The sequence below is a fragment of the Cuculus canorus genome, chromosome 5 (assembly GCF_017976375.1).
Source record: "Cuculus canorus isolate bCucCan1 chromosome 5, bCucCan1.pri, whole genome shotgun sequence".
Taxonomy (NCBI): Eukaryota; Metazoa; Chordata; class Aves; order Cuculiformes; family Cuculidae; genus Cuculus; species Cuculus canorus.
In genome coordinates, this window is record NC_071405.1 from 57,665,446 (window position 1) to 57,685,458 (window position 20,013).

General features: G+C 39.4%; 1 protein-coding gene across 3 annotated transcripts in view; it reads right to left on the bottom strand.

Annotated features, from left to right (window-relative positions):
- The window catches only part of PALS1 (protein associated with LIN7 1, MAGUK p55 family member), a 54,357-nt gene extending 35,549 nt beyond the window's left edge, over positions 1-18,808 (bottom strand). The window contains exon 1 of one of the 3 annotated variants that reach the window (XM_054067768.1): positions 18,678-18,808. The gene's annotated coding sequence lies outside the window, so the exon portion shown is untranslated. Of the gene's footprint in view, positions 1-16,524; positions 16,623-18,677 lie in introns of those variants that run through there. The other 2 variants (XM_054067770.1, XM_054067769.1) reach the window with 2 other exon arrangements.
- Between the last annotated feature and the right edge of the window lie 1,205 nt (positions 18,809-20,013).

A 20,013-nucleotide genomic window follows, 5' to 3' on the forward strand; every position in this document is an offset into this window, starting at 1 on the left:
AGACATTCAGGTCATGTCACAGGTTTCTCATTCCTAAGCTCGTCTGGGATTGTAGTGACTGTTTCCCTGAGCAAAAACCTAAATAACCTGCTGCATAAATTTTAGAAATTTCCTTCTGAAGGATTTTCACTTCATGGGCATGATTCTCCAAGGTTTTCTTTCTAGCATAATCCGTACCTGCTTTTTCTGGAGGATGCTGTAGAGCAAGGAAAACCAGCCATGCAGTGTACGCATTTTTTTCCTATGATACTCATTTCAATATTACTACTATGCTAAAGATGTCCTGTTAGACACTTGCTACCATAGAAGAAAGAAACTACCCTCAACCAGGATAAATGCAATGGATAGCTACTGCAAATATATCCCCAAAGAAATAATTGGTGAAAGTTGGAGTTTGCCAAGAAAGATTATGCCCAAGTGAATTTTTGTCCATGAAATCCACTGGAACCTCTCTCAATCCTGAGAAGCAGATGATCAGTCAAAGCCAGAACCCAATGTTTTGCAGACTGCAACAACTGTTCACAATCTGCAAAGTGTTGTAGTTTCTTTACATTGTCAGTCACATTACTTAATATTTACAGAACATTTCAGTAATTTCTTCAGGGAAATCACATAATTTATGTGTTTGGGCACAGCTAACTCCCCAACTGCTAGCACAGAACAAAGCTGACTAGGCTTTCAAGTGTGCCCTACTTTTGGATCCTTTCAAACAGAGATCCCATAGTTCATGAATTTATGACAAGAACCAGAAAAGAGACTGTCAGTATGATTCCTTGGACTGTTGAGCTGGGCTAGTTTGCTGCTGCCAAAGACTGCAGTCTCACAAGTCTCTCGACTGTTCCCTTTCCATCTCCACTTTAAGGCTGAACAGTCCTTACTACCTTCTCCAATAGCTCTGAAACTTGTCAAATCTCTCTGTCATTAGGTCACCTTATTTCAACAAGATTACAGAATGTTACAAAATATTTCTGTTTGGTCTGGGTTAAGTGGTATGTTCAAACAGCTCACAATCTGAATGGTGACAGGACCGGCACAAGGGACAAGAAGCAAGTGGTGGACACCAGGTTGTTAAAGAGGTGAGGACAGAGATAAACAGAAACTTCCCCTGCCACTGGTAGCAGAGAGCCAATTCCAATGGAACCACATATCATGGAACCATATTCTGTGAATTCATTCACTTCATTTCATTCCCCAAAAGCTCTCAACAACTACTGATCTTGAAAGCGTTTTTCATTCTAAAAAAATCAAATGAAGCAAAATCCACAAGAAAAAACAAGAACCACATACCTACAACCCCTTACATGTTTTCCTGATAATATAAACAAGACAGTTAAAAGAATCTATTGGTCTCTCTGAAAAGGCATAACCTCAGACACCATATGTGTAAAGGATCCAAAACTTGCATTTATCTTTGAGCATATTTCCTCTCAAACAAAACCAGTGAATTGAACACCCGCATCTTTAGAGCATTAAAGGAGGTTCCACTGAGAAGTCTGAGCATCCCAGCACATTCATTCCTTGAAGATACTCAAGTACTATTCTCAACCTATTATCTTTGTAAATAGCATAAACACAGTAGATGAGAATCCACAACTCTGGAACAAAAGCTTTTTTCCTTTTTTTTTTTTTTAAAACAGTGGACACTAACAACAGAGATAAATCTTATTTTTTTTGAGTACTTGCAGCAGAAGGCATAAAATGGTATGTTTACTGGTCAAACACTAACAGAAATAACTACCATCACCTCAGGCACACACGTACTACAATGGAATTCACACGGGAAAACCACTTGGAAATGCACAACTATTACATATCACTCGTATTTCAAACATTCCCGATATTTATCACAAGCACCTGTTGAACTTACAGGAACAATGTCAACCATGACAGAAGAACTCATGCCAATTCCTTGGTCATACTGTAAGGCAAGACTGCTGAACAAACTTATACCAATAACTCAAAACACAGGTCATGAGGAAAACCTGTAGAAAACAATTTTATGTAAAGTATTAAAATTTCACTATAAGATGCAAAACCCATATGCTTTATAAGCAACCCACGTCGCTAGAATTCATAATAAAAAATGCATGAGAAGGCTTGACAAAGTCTATAAAAGATAGAAGTCAGAAAAGGTCTCTAATGTTAAAACAGTCTGTCTCTTTCTCTCCTGTTAAATGTAAGTGGACTCTTGAGCTTAAGGCTAACAATCGGTTACACAAATTAAGATAAAACCCTGACAGGAACATACTCACTTCGGCAAACTGATTTCAGAAGGAAAGCACTGGGGCTATAGAGTCACAGTTCAACTCTTTCTAAATCAAAGAAAGTACATTCAGTTTCTGAAACCTTGCTAAAGCAGATATTCTTTTTATTCAGAAAACATTAGAAAATTGTGATAAATTCATAGGAATGTAAGACTCCTTTCCCTATGAAAATGGGTAAATTTTTTCATATGTAGCGGTGCAACAGTCCTGTCCAGAAAACCACATCATCATTTGAGCTGTGGAACTAAGATATTAAACATCACTATACACAAGTTAGGGAACGCCACTGGTAAGCTAAGTGATGTAAATCCCTCCAAAGAACTCCCAAATCAGACTAAGGAACAAAGACTCAACACCTAGGAAGGTGGAATTCAGCAGAAAGCTCTCTTTACCTAAGATCATGGAGTGCATCTTCTAGTGCAAAGAACTTCCAACACAGCATTTGAATTTGAGGAATTCAAGTCTTCCTGTTTTTCTGCACAAGTTCAAAATTCACGAATTTGTCCCACTTGACCCTTCATGTGTATTTTTTACTTTTATAAAACCTGCAACAAGTTTCTCAACAGGGAAGAAAAGATATTTGGACACCTTTTCTACCTGTTATGACTGTACATAAAAATCAAGTTGAATTAAAATCTAATGGATACGAGATAATGAAACTTCTTTACCACAGAAATTTTCCATCCTAGTGCTGATGTCAGATCTCAGCAATTCAGATATTTTATAATGGGAAATGGGAACAGTGGAAGGACACATTCCACTGATAAATGCAGGATATCTTTGCAATTCACTACTTGGTGAAGTAAATTGTATGGGTAATGTACACAAGGGCACTGAACATTAAGAATACATTAAAAAAAAAAAACCTTACTGAGTAATACTTAAAAAAACCAATCATACACTCAACTCCTTAAACAAATATCTAAAGATTAAGTTTGTAAAAGTTCTACACACTGATGATGCAAACACGTTTATATGCCTTGTACCAACATAACTGATAAATCTCTTGAAAGAAAACATCACAGCACTTTACTGTCCCAATATTTAGAACTCAGTCACCCGGTGCTTCTGAATCAGAAGGAACTCTGTGTCCCAAAATAACCCCAATGACAAACTTTAAACAGTGCCATTTACAGCTTTAGGTAGCAGTGCCTTCAGCAATCATTGTTCAGTTTTGTTCCAGAAGAACCATAGTATTGACTCCTTCAGAACAAACTTATTAGAGATTTGACCTTCATAAGAACACACTGATACTATCCAACTGAAGATAAACTGGTATTAAATTCAAAAATCCTACAGCTAAATATCCCATAATTAAGCTTATCTAAGAATGTAAGCTGCATATTTGGCAGTTCTACCTCGGGTTAAAGAATAAAGCCTTCAGTAAATTAGCCTTTAACAGTTTTCACTATACTAATCCTTTGAACAAAATAACCATGACACTCTGGCCATAAGGTACTTCTTTAATAAATTCACATTTACATAACTGTAAAAATATGAACTGTCAAGTATTACTCTGCAAATCCTTCAGCAAAATGATGGTCCTGGATGCTGTCCTCTCATGCAGAGGCCACAGAGACAGGTGTCTTCCTGTCCTGAGATGAATCAGTAATCTAACACCAGTCTTAAGTCCAAAACTGCAACTGCAAGACTCCACCATACTAAAGCATTCCGGAAAAGTGTTACAATTATGAAATTATCCCAAGCAAAAGTGATTACATAGTCAAGATAGCTGGAAACATTCTCAGTATTTCCCTCCAAAACTGGCAGGGTTGCCCTGTTGCAAAATCAAATGTCAAGACTTCAACTGCTGCTCCACAAACCATGAGAAGTTGCACACAGTATGAATCCTAGCAAGGACGGATCTTGATTTTTCCTAAGAAAAGCCAGAGGAGGGAACAAAGACACAGGCAAGGAAAAAGAGGAGAGTCTAGAACTAGATGATATGAGAAAAGCTCCATACAATACTGGAGAAACCAGTGATGTTGGGTAAACCATAGTAATTTTTCATTCACGCAATAATCCAACGAATAGCAAGGTTGAATTACTCTAAGTTCCGTCTTGTATAAAAAGGAGAATCCAGTGCCAAAGGTCAAGGTTAAGATGACAGAACAGACAGCAAGAACACTGAACGAATATATGAGGCTCAGTGCCAATATCAGCATTTCTATATGCCACAGGAGATGCTGCCACTGTCCTTACACAAAGTTTTTCAGATCAAAGATGTCAGCCAAATAAGTAACTGTGAAGGGTACTTTCTCTGATTCAGGCATAGGAAATTCGATGAAAATAAAACTGAAAAGGTTACGTATGCAGAAATTACAACAATCTAGTCCGGCGCATCTACTTTGTAAACGACAGGAAAAAGCAGCAAGTTTTGCAGAGAAAACTCCCAATACCACTGTGAAGCACGAGAGCTGTAACAACAGCACAACATTTATGTCTTCACTGCTGTCACTCTAAGAAACAGTCAGGTTTCAGTTGAGAAACTTCATCCAGACTCTTACCATACAAATCTGTCTGATGGACAGCGAGAACTCTAGTTTCTGTATGCCCATGCTTTGTAAATGCAAAGCTTGAAAATACTAGGTCCTTCTCTTGCCTTTGCAATTTGAGGAGACTTGATCAGCCAAAACTGAAACTTTTCCCTGGATGTACTTTTTCAAGATTTCACAGCAGCAAATTCTCACAAAGCACTGGAACAGTGCAGCTGAAAAATTTCAGGATGCAACAATACACACCATCCATGCCTTGACACATGCATACACAGCCATGTTTCAGAACAATCCTAAATTACAGCCTCTCCTTTTCCTATCTATTTTTCCACTTTGGGTTTAGGATATGATCGTGCAACACGGAGATGATCTTCATCTTATTTCAAACCCCTTTTCTCATTTACTTTACACTGGCTTTGGTATCACTAGAGCTCTCCACAAGCCAGCTCAGTGGAATAAAACGACAGAAAACAAACCCAGGAGAAAGATGCCTCTCATTCTCAGCAGCAAAAAGTTCTAACATGAGATCATCTGCACATAAAACAGTGGTTTCTCCTCATCACCAAAGCAATTGCATTTTTGATGACTTACATATTTCTAAAAGCTAAATTGTTACCAACTCTTATTGTGTATAGAAGAGACTGTTTATACCCAAAAAAAAAATTCAGACAAAATGCGTACAAGAAAATTCCTTGTGCTCCTGTGCTGAAGTGAAAGAAATAACATCCAAACCCACTCTGGAACAATGCTGCATCATTGGTATCAAATGATTTAGGATCAGAGAAGTACCCAATGGTAACAGAAATTGGGAGAAACACCTGCAAGTCAGAAAAATCAGGATGGCAGAGAATGTCACCTCCTTTTTTAATTTCAGAAGAAATCTGCGAAGGGCATTTAGGATAAGGAATTTTGGTTTCCACTTACAAATGCAAGCTTTTGGGCTCTGGCAAAAATAAAAATTATAGAATCTATTACAATGCAATCCAGTAACATCACTGAATGCAAATAAGGCTACAATTTAAGCAGTAGTTTCTTAATGTGTACCTGAATTTGCAGACTTTTTCAAGTTATCTGTCATTAGTGGCATTTTTCAAGTGTATTAGGCAACGCTATGGGGAAAATACTTGATCCTTTCTCCTAAAAATGGAACTAGACTAGTCTCTATTAATATAAATTAACAATTTATAGAAGTCAGTGAGCTTCAGTTTTCTCTTATGCAAAGAAAACAACGCACACCTTCAGCCAGAATAGGTTTTGCTCGGTTTCTTGAAAGGACTGGAGAGGTCTAAATATCAGTAGTGTAAATTGTAGAGACACACAAGACAAAGTAAGGAAATACACAGAAAGACGTGCAGATAAGTTAAAAGCACTTAACTACAGAAGTTAAATCATATGTTTTTAATTAAAGGAACAACAGGCTATTTGACAAAGGTTAAAGTAAAAAACCTGGTTTGATTACAGAAATAAACAATTTACCAAAGTAATCACTTTAAGATTTTATTAACAACTGAGCAGAAAGTACCCAGATAGCTATATAAAGAGAAAAACGCATCCAAATTACAAGGGTATAATTTTACGCAACCTACCACATACCTATAGCAGCTATAATAAATAGTATTGTTCAGGCAGTGCTGCTGGCTCCCTCCACTCCCCAGCTCAAGGGGAGGGGTTGTCAGGACCTCACATTGCCTCAACTGTTTGTTTTTTCAACCAGTAATTTTTTTTCACCGCAGGACTGGGTGAGTGAGTATAATCAAGAGGCCTGACATGGCCACAGGTCAAGTAAAAACAGTTTTCTAGCACAATTTTCAAAGTACCACTCCATATAATGCCTGAAAGAAAATACGTTTTACATCTGCAACAAAAACAATGTAGTCAACATTTTCACTGAGCAGTAAAAGATTGGGAAACTGCAAAACAACAAAGCTCAAAGACCTGAGTTTAGAGGTCAAGACAGAGACAAAAAAAGAAAGAAAAAAATCCTGTGACACTCTGAAGGTTCTGGGTCTGCCACAACTGGCAGTGGCCTGAAATTAGTAAACCGTGCTGAATCTAATTTCTGACTGTGCTACGCTAACCAGGCTCTCCAAGGTCTTAACAACTTATTAGCTCAGACACCTGCATTATAATCATGAGTAAAGAGAATGGGGCTCTCAGAGAACAGAATGCTCCTTCCCTGACACTGCTGTGCACCCTGCGGTATAGCTCTGCAGGGTCCTGGCCAGGAGGTAGGCTACTGTCTGTGCACCAAGTTTAAATTCTTTTACTTACTAGAACAGACAACTGCTGCTCCTACAGATATATACCGTATAGTCTAATTATGAAGCCATTTAATATGGTCTTTCAGGCAGGGTTGAGTAGACTGAAAATATTAATAATATAGAATTTTAAGTGAGAATTGAAATGTCACATTCTAGGCCAGCAAAATCAGTTTGGGAAACATTTTAGTTTTATTATAGTGAGAAAGTTCAGCAAGTAACAGCAGATGTTGCAGAGCTGTCAGATGTAGCAAAGCAAGTCTTTGTGCTTTAGAGTTCACCTAAGCCTGAAAACCAAAAGAGGGTAGCACAGACACGAAGCAGTACCAGTCTTTTGAAAAGCCCAACTTCTAACCCAGCATGTATAGTGTGAACAGCGTACCTTACTGGAAAGCAGGTCCTCTGATGACAGTACCAATGCCCCTCAGACAGTTTTTTTATTAGCAGCTCCACCCATTACTTTCTTTTCCACCACTTCTCTGAGCACTTGTAACATGCATTCTGATCTTAGGAAAAAACAAGGTTCCAAGATCACGCTTTCTAATTTTGTGTAGTGATAACATACATTCTTGCCCCAACGAAGCATTCAATGAGATTTTTTTTCAGTAACAGAGGAAAAATAAAAAAAACCCAAACAAAAAACCCAGATGCTTTTCTTGAACAAGCCAAGAACACAACAGTGACTTTACCTCTTTTTTTTCTTTGGAACCTGAGCATATGAAACAGTGACTTTTCCAAATAACATCCAAAAAACACCGATCTCCTGAACAAGAGCTGCAACACTGTTGATATGCCAATTACCCAGAGCAATCAACTGCAAGGCTGGCCACTGAGTTTAATCTTCAGTGTCAAATCAACCAACTGTGTTAGTGAGACAAATCAAAGCAGGTAAATCTGATTTCTGCAAGTCTTGGAGTTTCTGAATTTTATCATTACTCTTTACCATTACCTACTTAGGAAACAAACAAATATTGGGATGCGGATTATCTACTGTCCATTATTTCTGTTTTGTCACTTCAAATTACAATGCACTTTGTCAGATTCTACCTTAAATCCACTTGAAAATCTGAAAATAATCAGTGCAGCAGCCATTAGTGACTGTCTCTGGAAAAAACAGACTAGCCCCCCCAGAATTCCACTACTTACCATAATGCAGTCAATCTTCCAAGTCAAGTCTATGAGCTTTGGTTTAAAGCTGAAGACGTTTACAACTTTTGAAATCAAAGCAACCATTTTATTGACATATCTGTTTGCCAGAGACACTCTTAAATAAAATGGGTTTATTCCATTCAATTTAAAGAAAGCATTTGACAGGAGTTGTACGTCTCTGTTCCCTGGAGACTGCAAATCATCTCAGCAATGCAGTCAGAGAATTTTGTTCCAGCACTGCCAAGGCTACAATGCCTGCAATAACAAAATTTACTTTGGCAAAGCGGAAATAATAGAGCAAATAATAGGTCTAGGTACCCCAGAGTTTGGAAAGTTTTAGGTATCCCAAAGACTTCATCCATCACTTCCTGAAGTTTCAGAACTTGGGTCAAAAGCTTCACAATATCTTTTCCAATTGACTGATTGTTCGGAAGATACTTATCTATCTAGAATGCATTTCCAACCTGCAGCTGGCTGACATTTTATATTAAAAAAGAAAACTATTTCCTAAGATTTATCTAGAGAAGAACATCTAACAGAATCAGCATTCATAACCTTTTGGTTCTTGACGAATTCTACGTTTATGAAAAGAGGTAGAATTATTTCCAGATATTTAGTAAGCATTCAGAGATTTCAGAAAAAAAGAACCACCTAGGAAATTGAAAGTATTGAAACCAGAATCTATTATTTGAGGTCAATGATACCAATTAATACCTTCATGCTCCACTAACTCAAATGATTTTAAGTATGTACCTATGTTCTTTCAAGACCAGTTCTGTAATTCTGAATACAAACAAGGGTTATTTATTACAGAACTTCAAGTTTTAAAAAGCTAAACCCAGAAACATACTTCTACTGCTTTCTCATTCCTCTGAACTTCAAGCACCCATTCAAATAACTCCCAGTCACAATATTTCAGTCAGAGTTTGAATAATAGGTCTTACCACTTTCTACCAATGTCTGTATTTTGGTTTTGGTTCTTCTTACCCTGTGGGTATGTAAACTGAACTGATGCTGTGCATTTCTCGATTGTTCTACACCGCAAGCCAGGAAACCAAAACCAGGGCAAATTTTACCTGCTAAATATAAATTTTCAGAAATATACCTGTAGGAACATACTAACATAATGGCATATGAATTCTTGATACCTGCAAAGGTGTAATGGTCAGCAATAATATGCTTGACTGTATAGGTATTTTTTTCTCAAAGTACAGGTCAGAAGTTAGACATGGAATTTATATTGCAAAGAGATCATAAAGTAAGGCAAATTTCTCCTTGTGTTATTTTTTTTTTTTCAAATAAAGAAGAAGAAAAGGCTGCATAAGAGGCTGAGCTGAAGGGACCGCAAGCTTAAAGATGTTCATGGACAAGCTCTAGCAAATCTTGTTGTAGCAGATTAAGTTACTATCCTCAGCTGCAGTCTCTGTTCCCGTCAGAAGTCACTGATCCCAAAAGCAGAGTTGGCAGATGACAACATGTGCTGACACCTCAGTCACTTCACTGCTAAGACTTGCACCTTAGTTTTGGTCGGATATTACACTATGAACTGAAATGACAGAGGAACAAGCGCTTCTGCTAATTCTGCAAATGATGAACTAGAGCAGAGGAGCTGAACAGGGAAAGCTAAAAACCTGACACCACCAAATCTGACAAAACTTCCCAGAGCTACAGTTACAATCTCAATTTCTTCCAAATTAGCCAGAATCAGATGTACCACTTGTCACAAATCCACCCAAGAATAAAAACCGCACTCTCACCAGAAAATGTCAGAAGTGCTATGTGAACTGTTAAAACAAGCACTGATTAGTCATTATGTACCTTAAAGGCTGAACACTCAATTTCAAATTAGCTTTAAGAAATCAAGACCAGAGGCTTTGCTAAGAATTTTAATTATCACAGAAGTTATACGAGCACTAACACACAATACCAAATGAACAGCTTTAAAATATCTTTCAAAGATTTGACAAGAGTGAGCTCTTAAGAGGGAACATAAACTAACCTACATTTACTACCCAGCCATTTAGGTATGCAGCTACATACATTAAATATTTGTATAGGAAAGGCTTCAAAAATATTGACAGAAGGAGAAACTGCATTACCAACAAGTTCTTACCAACAGAAGTAAGAAACTGGCCTAGGAGATGAAGTATATATAAAATCAAGTTGCAAATCAGGTGGTTAAATTTTAAAGAACACCAAAACACATATAAGCAAACATTTAATACTCCACTACCACAGAAATGGTACTTCAGGTTATATATAACCTATTAAGTAAGATTATTGAAATCTGTATCATGCAGTTATCACCCCAATACTTCTTATTAGGATTAAATACATATGATCCTACTTCATATAAGGTTTATAAATGAAGAACCATCAGACATGGAAACCACACTCAAGGCTTCAAAAAAAGCTTGTAAATAATAAGCAGGCCTAATTGCTCACTTCTGCAGATTGTCTCCTCCCGCTCACCTTTAACTGAGGGTTTTAGTTTGTAAGATTGAGTCAGATCAATGGTCCATCAAACCCAGAACACTATCTGACAGCACCAACAGACATTGTGTGTAGGGATAACTTGTGCATCCATAAATTCAGTTGTTAAAAGACATCAGATGGTACATACCTGACTATTCAATTATGAACCACTAAATCTATCTGTCAATGGATCTGCTGTCCCTTTTTGAACATGCTGATATTGGTTGCCTTCACAAACTCATATGGCAACAAATGCCAGTAGTTCAACACCCAGTATGTGAAGTATCAGCTTCTTTTATCCATCGCAAATCCACCATTTTAATCCATAGCATCCTGCATTTGTAAGATACACAGTCTTTGTGGCTTTTTTTCCTAGAATTTCCACGACATTCCCTTCCAGCTGAAGAATTCCAGTCTTTTATCTCTTCTCGTAAGGCTCCATTCCTTGATCATTTTTATTGTCCTTTTCTACTTCTTTTTAGTTCTGTTATGTACTTCCTTTAAATACAGAAACCTGAATTGTACACAAGAGTGAAGACAGTAGGGTTTTCCATAGCTGCGATATGATGTCATAGAATCACTAGGCTGGAAATGATCACTTGGATCATTGAGTACAACCACTCCTATCTGCCACTAAATCATGTCCCTGAGCACCTTGGCTACCGTCTTTTAAATACCTCCAGGGATGGTGACTCAACCACCTCCCTGGGCAGCCTCTGCCAGTGCCTGATGACCCTCTCTGAGAAAACTTTTTTCCTGATATCCAGTCTGAACCTCCCCTGGTGCAGCTTGAGGCCATTCCCCCTTGTCACTGGGAGAAGCAGCCAGAACCCACCTCTCTACAACTTCCTTTCAGGTAGTTGTAGAGAGCAATAAGGTCTCCCCTCAGCCTCCTCTTCTCAAGGCTAAACAACCCCAGTGCCCTCAGATGCTCCTCATAAGACTTGTTCTCCAGCCCCTTCACCAGCTTCGTTGCTTTACTCTGGACACGCTCCAGAGCCTCAGCATCCTTCTTGTAGTGAGGAGATACCTAGGCATCCTAGCAGACAATTGCTAAGAATTATTTTTTGAGCTCTTGGCACTGAACTACTTTTGTTTTCCACAGTACTAGATAATTGTCATCATTAAAACCAATACTCCTGCTTAGCTTCACATATTACAGAAAATTTTCCCACTGAAACAGAAGTGGTATTTTTTTAATACATCAAAGCTGTAATAAGAAATTAGGAACACAAGCATCAGAAGATCTAAAGAAGAACCAGGACACTACTACACAATGAGATAAATGCTAAGTATAGGTACAGTTTTACAAATCACTCCAACCTTAATACACAAGTCAACAATATGATGGGAAAGCAAAAGGTCCTAAGAGTTAACAGAGCGTAGGAATGGTGCGATCCAATATGCAGGACCTTTGTTTCCTTCCCAACACTGTCCATCTTCCCTATTTAGAGGGTGGAGGCTGAGAAAGTCTCATCTTTGAGGGCTGAAAGAAAGCAAGAAAACGAGCAACAGAAAAGTTGCCAAAACAAGTAGCAGTAAAAACATGAGGTGCACACTAAACCAGGAAAAATCTAAGGAAAAACAATATTCTAAAACTATTAAAAAATTCTGACTATTCAAAATTGATCACGACTCCTCCCTACTATTAGCAATAAGCTTACTAATCTAAACAAGACATTGATATCAAAAAAGAAATAGTTTTACCTAAAAATTACTTCATAAACAAGAAGCCAAAATAACTTTTAACTGCAGCTTCAAAGCATCATACAATTTGATGCAGAGTTCTCTTTTTCAGTCAAGAAAAACAGCTCTTCATCGCACTTCATTTTGACCTCTCCTTACTTGAAAATTGGCAAAAACTTAAAGAACATAATGACCTACAAAATATGTCAACATAACCAGTCTTGAACAGCTTTTCACCCGTTATCTTAAAACCATCCTCAGGATTTTTTCTTTTAGACGGAAGCACAAGTGACATTTGCTGTTTGTGTTTCTAGCTTTCCTTGTGATACGCTCTCAGTCTTTAATCTTTACACCTTGCCTGATGAGCCAATGAAGTAAGAAATTTAAGTAAGCTAAAGGATAGAAAAGCATCTACTCAACTGCAGAATCCTCACATTGCCACTTCCCTCATCTTTCCACTGAAGCCACGTAATTTGCCTCTTCAGAGTTCTAGCTACCCGTCATTATACTGGCTTGAAGCAACACACTTTGTTAGGAAGTGGCTGATTACAATAGTTAAAGACTTCACAGAAGACAGCAACACACACTAGAAGAATATTCTGTGAAGAGGCAAGAGTTAAATTGATGGTTTAGTAGAAAAAGTCTACAAATCCAACAAGAACTTAGGCTCAAGCAGATTTTTAGTGCTGCTTACAGTCTTAATAAAGATGTAAAACAGACTATTTCACTGGTCAAAACCAAAACCATACTGCTGAGTTCAACTCATTTAGTCAGCCCAACAAGACAATGTCCAGCTGATCAGCTTTTACCTCACTTTAAGACACTGCTAATTCCTCTCTGTAAGTAATTAGGTTACTAATTTAGAACACATCTTGATTACTGGCAAAAATGAAACTGTAAGAGCTTGCATTATGTTTTAATTATCCTACAACAACAATCACCATCTTTAAATATATAGACTCCATTCCATTTTGAATCACTTTCCTTCTCTCCTGCATTTGAGGACTTCTAATACCATTCAAACAAAACGTAAATGTCACAGGATAGTGGCACTAAGCAATTCCATCACCACTTGATCCTACAGGAACTGATTCTGCAGAAAGCACGTGACGTCCACTAATGCTATATTCTCCCACTAACACAGGACTATGTTTGTCTGCTGACATCACGTGCCCTTTCAGACAAACGGGAAAGAGATTTGAAATCCCTGAATGCTTAACCTGAAAGTATGAGCTGTGCCTTCAGAGATGAAAGAACATTTAGAACAGGACATACCAAAGGAATTAGCAACCTGTTCTCTTAGTCAACATAAGACATGCAGTTACTTTCTATGGCACATAATGCAGTTATCTGTAACACAGCTTTTCTACAAAAGCAATCTTAGTTTTCTTGTTCAAGGTGCACTGCATTAATCCACAATTAATCTGTCTTCAGTTTCATTAACAGTAGCTGACAAGTCAATAGCAATTTGACAAAACCAGACAAATAAGGGAGACCACAAGTTCTCAACCATGACACTCCAGCAACACTGCATGATCAGATATTAAGGTCAAGCCTTAGCTTTGTGCACAGAGGTATCACATTCTGAAGAAAAAGTTGTCGTGATATCTGCTGTGCTGAAAAATTCAACTTAGTGCCACAACCACCACACAAAAAAACTTGCTTGTCTCCCTAGATTTCTCCTCTGCCACACGGAAGATCAGCTTCTAATTAAGTGATTAATAGAGAAGGCATTACCAAAGCATACTACCTTCATTTACCTTAATTGTGAAGATCATCCCAGCTAAAAGAACACTTGGGTTTACATTTGAATACTCAGATGAGAGCTGACTCTGCTGATCTTTCTGCCACCCAAACCAAGATCAAGATTGGGCTCCCAGGAAATGGACAGGTGATGGGAAACATCAAAGGTAAAGTCACTTCTCTCACCAACTGTTTTTACCGAACAAGTTGAACTTCCAAAGTTTGATACTCTTCTGTATACACCTCATTAAACACAAAGTCACTCCTATGCCATCACACTGCTAACAAGACACTCTCTTTTAGGCCTGAATATACATCGTCCTCTCTTGGTGTCATGCATTTGTACACAGAACTCCACTCAAGACTACTGGTACCTAAACTATTGCTTCTTTTCTAGCCTCTCCTTTCTGACAAAAAGATACACTTATCCTAGGAAATCAACTTGGAATGAAAACAGCCACCTCCCAGCACCATTGCCAGGTCAAAGAGCAGCTGCTGAGATTGCACTGGAACTTCCTGGTAATCAAAGGGTTTTAGTTTTGTTGAATTCAACTTTCTAGAAAGCTTGAAAATACCACTGAACAACTTCACACAATGAAAATAAGACAATTCACACTGACTATTGACATAACGGTTGATGAACTTACAGAGGTATGCGCTTTAGATGCTAACATACTATTACCAGACACAAGTATTCCTAATACGTTTTGCAAAGCACCACTTAACTCATCACTTTCAATATATCCTTACCAGAAATCGTTTCCTGGTTCTAAACTACTGTGCTGTCCCTTTCCCCAACACCCCCAACAAGAAACATTCAAGAGTCTTCTGAACCATCTATTATGGTCAAAGAGCCAAGTATGACTTTCCAACAGTTTCCCCATAAGATCAGCCCTGGTACAATACAAGAATGAAAAGTATGGTTTCATCTCTATATTATTTTTCTTAAAAACTATATTTTTCCAGAATTTCTACCTATTACATCATCTGTTCGTCTGTTAGAGCTTTGCAGGAGATGAGTTTATTTTCTATGTTGATAAAATACAGTGAATTCAAATGCTAAAGTTTATGATTAACAGTCATGAGCTGCACTGTCACATGTACCAACCGTCAAGCCTTTTCTCTAACCCTAGGGAAGAAATTTTAAAAGTTAAATACTAGAAGCAAAATCAAGTATTAAAAATGTTAACATAAAATCACATTAAATATTTCTTAGTTATTATTTTTCTTTAGAAGACAATTATGGCCAGCCAGAACACATACATGATGCAACAGGCAAATCACTTAAGGAAACACAAGGCACTGAGGTGATCTTTATAACAGATAATAATTATAGATATGTTGGAAAAAAGAGACATTTTTATATCTAATTATTTAGCATCTTATAAGAAAACAGAATTAGATCCACAAGAGAATCTATATGCCATGCCACCTACTAGACTCCACAAGCCACAGATAAGCAAACAAGCTCCACTCTACAATGAAAAGGGCACATTACCAATGTTGTTCAAATATCTAATACTCAACATGAGTAGGAATTGGCCAAGTCAGCCAAGAATAAAGACAAAAATCTGAGACTGAGGTCTCCAGAATTTCACACCATGACAGGGAAAGAAAAATATATATCTACATATCCCTTTCATCTATTCTTTCAACACTTTGCCCTGCAACAAGGAGACTTGGGTTCATATCATCAGTTTATGCTTGATTATGCTTCTTGCCAGCCAGTCTCTCAGCTACATACCCCATTTTCTCTCTTCCCAAGTGAATATTACTCTTCAGGAATGAAACTGGATGGTGTTTGGAAGCCCCTCACATCCAAACACCCCAAGAACGTTCCTCCCCCCATAAAACAGAGGGATTTGAACCCAAATCTCAACACATTAGGCAGGTATTCAAACGATTTACTTATCTGCAAAGAAATGTGACATCACATCCTTTTTCTGGGAAAAAAAAAGTAGCATGCAAGATTAGGCCTTGCTGTGTTCCCTGCTTCACAGAACAGAAGCATTCCTTGTAGCATTGTGCATTACTAATTGTATCTCTGTTTGCTTTCTAATTCAACTGATGCAAGCTTTGAGAGTAAAAGCATTTTTTTTCTTCCCACACAGCTATGTATTAATATGCTATTAGACACCCTTGCAGTATAAAACAAGTCTTTACCAACTGACACACACAGTTTATCACCTGTGGTTAAAAAACCCAAACAACTAAAATCCAAAAGTTACATCAAAATACCTTGGTACATAAACTACTTGTGTAGTCATGATTTCCTCTTTTTCTTTTCAGTTCTGCTTCATACTTTAGTCTGAACTATACGCAAAACATTTTGTCATATCATTAGGAATGCAGAAAGCAGGATGAGTACACAAAACACTTCTTTCATCAGAACTGCTGTATTGAAGAAAGCTCCAAAGTAGATAATTATACTAGAAAATCATTTTGCCAACATACCTGATTTTAAACCACAGTATAAACTGATCCCACCAAATGAGTTTTCTACCACAGGCACAACAGCAAACATTTTCAAACATACAAATGCCTCTCTTTGCCTATTAATAAAAGCAAAACAATACAGCAATATTTAATTAATACTTCCCAAGAGTCTTGAGGTTTTCTGATGAATGACTAAAGTAGTAATTACTTGTGTTCCAAATACCGTAATGTCAAGCCTTTCTGCAACACTACCTGTCACAAGAATAAAGTACTTAAAAGAGCCAATTGCTAGAACTTTTAAGATTTTTAAACATGACATATGAATACAAATACAAATCCTGTTGTCTAAGAAATAGCAGGCGGTTCAAATTCTTAGCCTTCAGTGCTCTAGAAGTCTAACACTAACAGGAATGCACTTAACCAAAAGAACAAACTAGAAAAAAAAATAGTAGCCGAAACAGGTAGTTAGGATTTTACTATTTGACATTAAGTTACAGTTGAAGATACATTATAACAGAATTAACATCCAAAATTGCTGCGGGATTTTTTTAAAGCCTGCAACTTCAAGCTATAGCAAGAAATTTAATTAAAAATCAGCAAATAGTAGTTACGAAAACATAATTACTTACATAGGAAAATATAAATGGTTGCATATGAACTTCAGGCTACATTAAGCTTTCTGTGTCCGTAACTCTCAGTATGAAAGCTAACCTCCATAATGCATTTTTACTACTTCAGAGCACCGTCGTGGTAATGAAAGCTGCCCGAGACCCCACAATAATAGCCCGAGTACCTCCTCCAGATTTCTAAGACGGCTAAATCAGTCTAGCAACGAAATTTTATTTATGTTTCTCAGTACGTTCAGATCTTTTGAAAGGAAAATTGATAAAAAGTAAAACTACCATCTTTACCATTACCTAATTCTACATAGCAATAATTACCTTCCATACATTGAAGACAACCTGACACGTTAGAAGGATATAAAACCTGAAGCAACTACTTTAAAAAGAGTTAACTGATCATGTATGTGTGTTTACCTCTCCATTACTTTATTAACAGTAAAGTTAATTACATTTAACATTCTAGTACGCTGCTTCGCAAAGTGCTGATATATAAATACTTGATGCCTTGTTAAACCATCTACAGTACTAACTGTTAAGCTTTTAACATGTTCAGTTCATATATGTATAAACCAGCCAGACTCTAAAGCACTGGGCGCTTAGATTTGTAAAAATGACTGTAAGGAAAAAAAAAAAAACAACCCACGTGATTGTTTGTGAAAATTCAGAGGACAGATTAAAGCCAACAGGTTGCAGGCTTGGATGCCTAATTAAAGAAAACTGAAAGATATCCTATTTTTGAAAAATCCAGGAAAACCACCGCAATCCTCCAAAATGACCAACAGGTGCCTTTAAGGCATATGAAGGTGTGCACTGAAGCAAGAGCCGTTCAGAAAAAGACTACCACCAGTTACCTCTCAGAAATTTAATTGCAATTATTATCATGACTTAAAAAGAAAGTATTTTGCTCTAGTAAGAGCCCTATGCAGCTAGTTTATGCCCAAATAATTCCACTGAAGAACCTTAAAGGAATACTTTTTAAAAGAAGAAACTTCCACACTATCTAATATTTATCCATTTAATATTCCTCGTGGAGTTCTTTCTCAACGATCCGTCCCACATCAGACATATGAGAACATAAGTACTTTACAAATATATTTTTTAAATACCATGGGTTTTCGAAAGGGTCCAATACATGTTAATTTAACGTTCTCGTGCAATCGGGCTCACCAAACTCCAAGCGTTCTTTGTCGCCTGCCTGCAGATTCTCTACCACATCCCAGCCTCGGCCCCTCCGTGGGAGATGGAGGGAACGGGATCGGGACGAGCTTTTCGAAAGCCGGGGGGGAGGAAAGAAGGAAGAGGGAGGGCAGCCCCGGGAGGGGAGAAGGATGAGGCGTGCAGAACACCGGGAGAAGAGCCGTGAGCGGGGGGGGGCAGCCCGGGACGTCGCCCGGCGGGGCGCGGAGACCGACACCGCCCTCCCCCACCAGCCACCCCGAGCCACCAAGCTCGGTTCAGCGGCGCCGCCGCCCCAGTCAGCCTCGGCCCCGCCGAACCCCCAGCGGAGGCGCCCGGCGGGACCTGTTGGTCACTGGGGTCTGCGCTCACCTTCCTTCCCTCACGGCCGCGCTCCGGGCCCAGCCGCCGCCTGGAAGTCACGGTCGCGCACGCCCCGCGGAGCCGCCCGCCCGCCCGCAGCCCCCGCGCAGCCGCCGCCGAGCGCCCCGCCCCCGCCAGGCACCGCCCCTGTCAGGCACAGCCCCGCCCCCGCCCCGTGTGCTGCGCCCCGCCCCGCCTGCTCCCAGCGCCCCTCCGCCAGGTCCCCGCCCCCGGTCTCCAGGCCCCGCCCCCAGAGCCCCTCCGCCAGGCCCCGCCCCCCCCGGCCGCTGCCGAGCTGAGCGCGCGCGCCGCCTGTCGGCGGGGCGGGGTTGGCTGTTCCCGCCGCTGTCTGTGGGGAGGGCGGGAAGGACAGAGGCCTATGGCTGATCCCGCGCACCCATCCCTTCGCTGTAGCACAGTTCTGTTACACAGAGTTTGGTTGCTGAAATTTTAATAGAGTTAAACTGTGACTTTGACCATCTTCCTTTGAACTGCCAATGCCTAGCAGGGAAGCCTCAGTGTTTCCACAGGACACATAGATCTCTCCAAATAGAGCAGATTTACAGACTCTTAGAATCACAGAATAGTTTGGGTTGGAAGGGACCTTAAAGCCCATCCAGTTCCAACCCCCTGTCATGGGCAGGGACACCTCCCACTAGATCAGACTGCCCAAGGTTCCATCCAACCTGGCCTTGAACACCTCCAGGGATGGGGCAAACACAACTTCCCTGGGCAACCTGTGCCAGTGTCTTGCCACTTTCATTGTGAAGAAATTCTTCCTTTTGTCCAGCATAAATCTGCCCCTCTCCAGTCTATACCCATTGTCCTCAGTCCTATCACTACAAGCCTTTGTAAACAGTCCCTCTCCAGCTCTCTTGTAGCCCCTTTCACAGGCGCTGGAAGGTCTCTATATGTTGTCCTCAGAGCCTTCTCCAGGCTGAACATCCCAATTTTCTCAGCTTGTCCTCATATGAGAGTTGCTCCAGCCCTCTGATCATCCTTGTAGCCACCCTCTGGACCCGTTCCAACAGCTCCATATTCTTCTTATGCTGAGGATTCCAGAACTGGACACAATATTCCAGATGAGGTCTCACAAAAGAGGAATAGAGGGTGAGAATCACCTCCCTTAACCTGCTGGTCACGCTTCTTTTGATGCGGCCCTGGATACTGTTGCCTTCTGGGCTGCAGGTGCACACTGCCGGCTCATGTGGCTTCACATCAACGAGCTCCCCGAAGTCCTTCTCCACAATGCTGTTCTCAACCATATCATCCCCCATCCTGCATTGAAACCAGGCATTGCCCCCACCCAGGTGTGGGACCCTGCACTTGGCCTTGTTGAACCTCA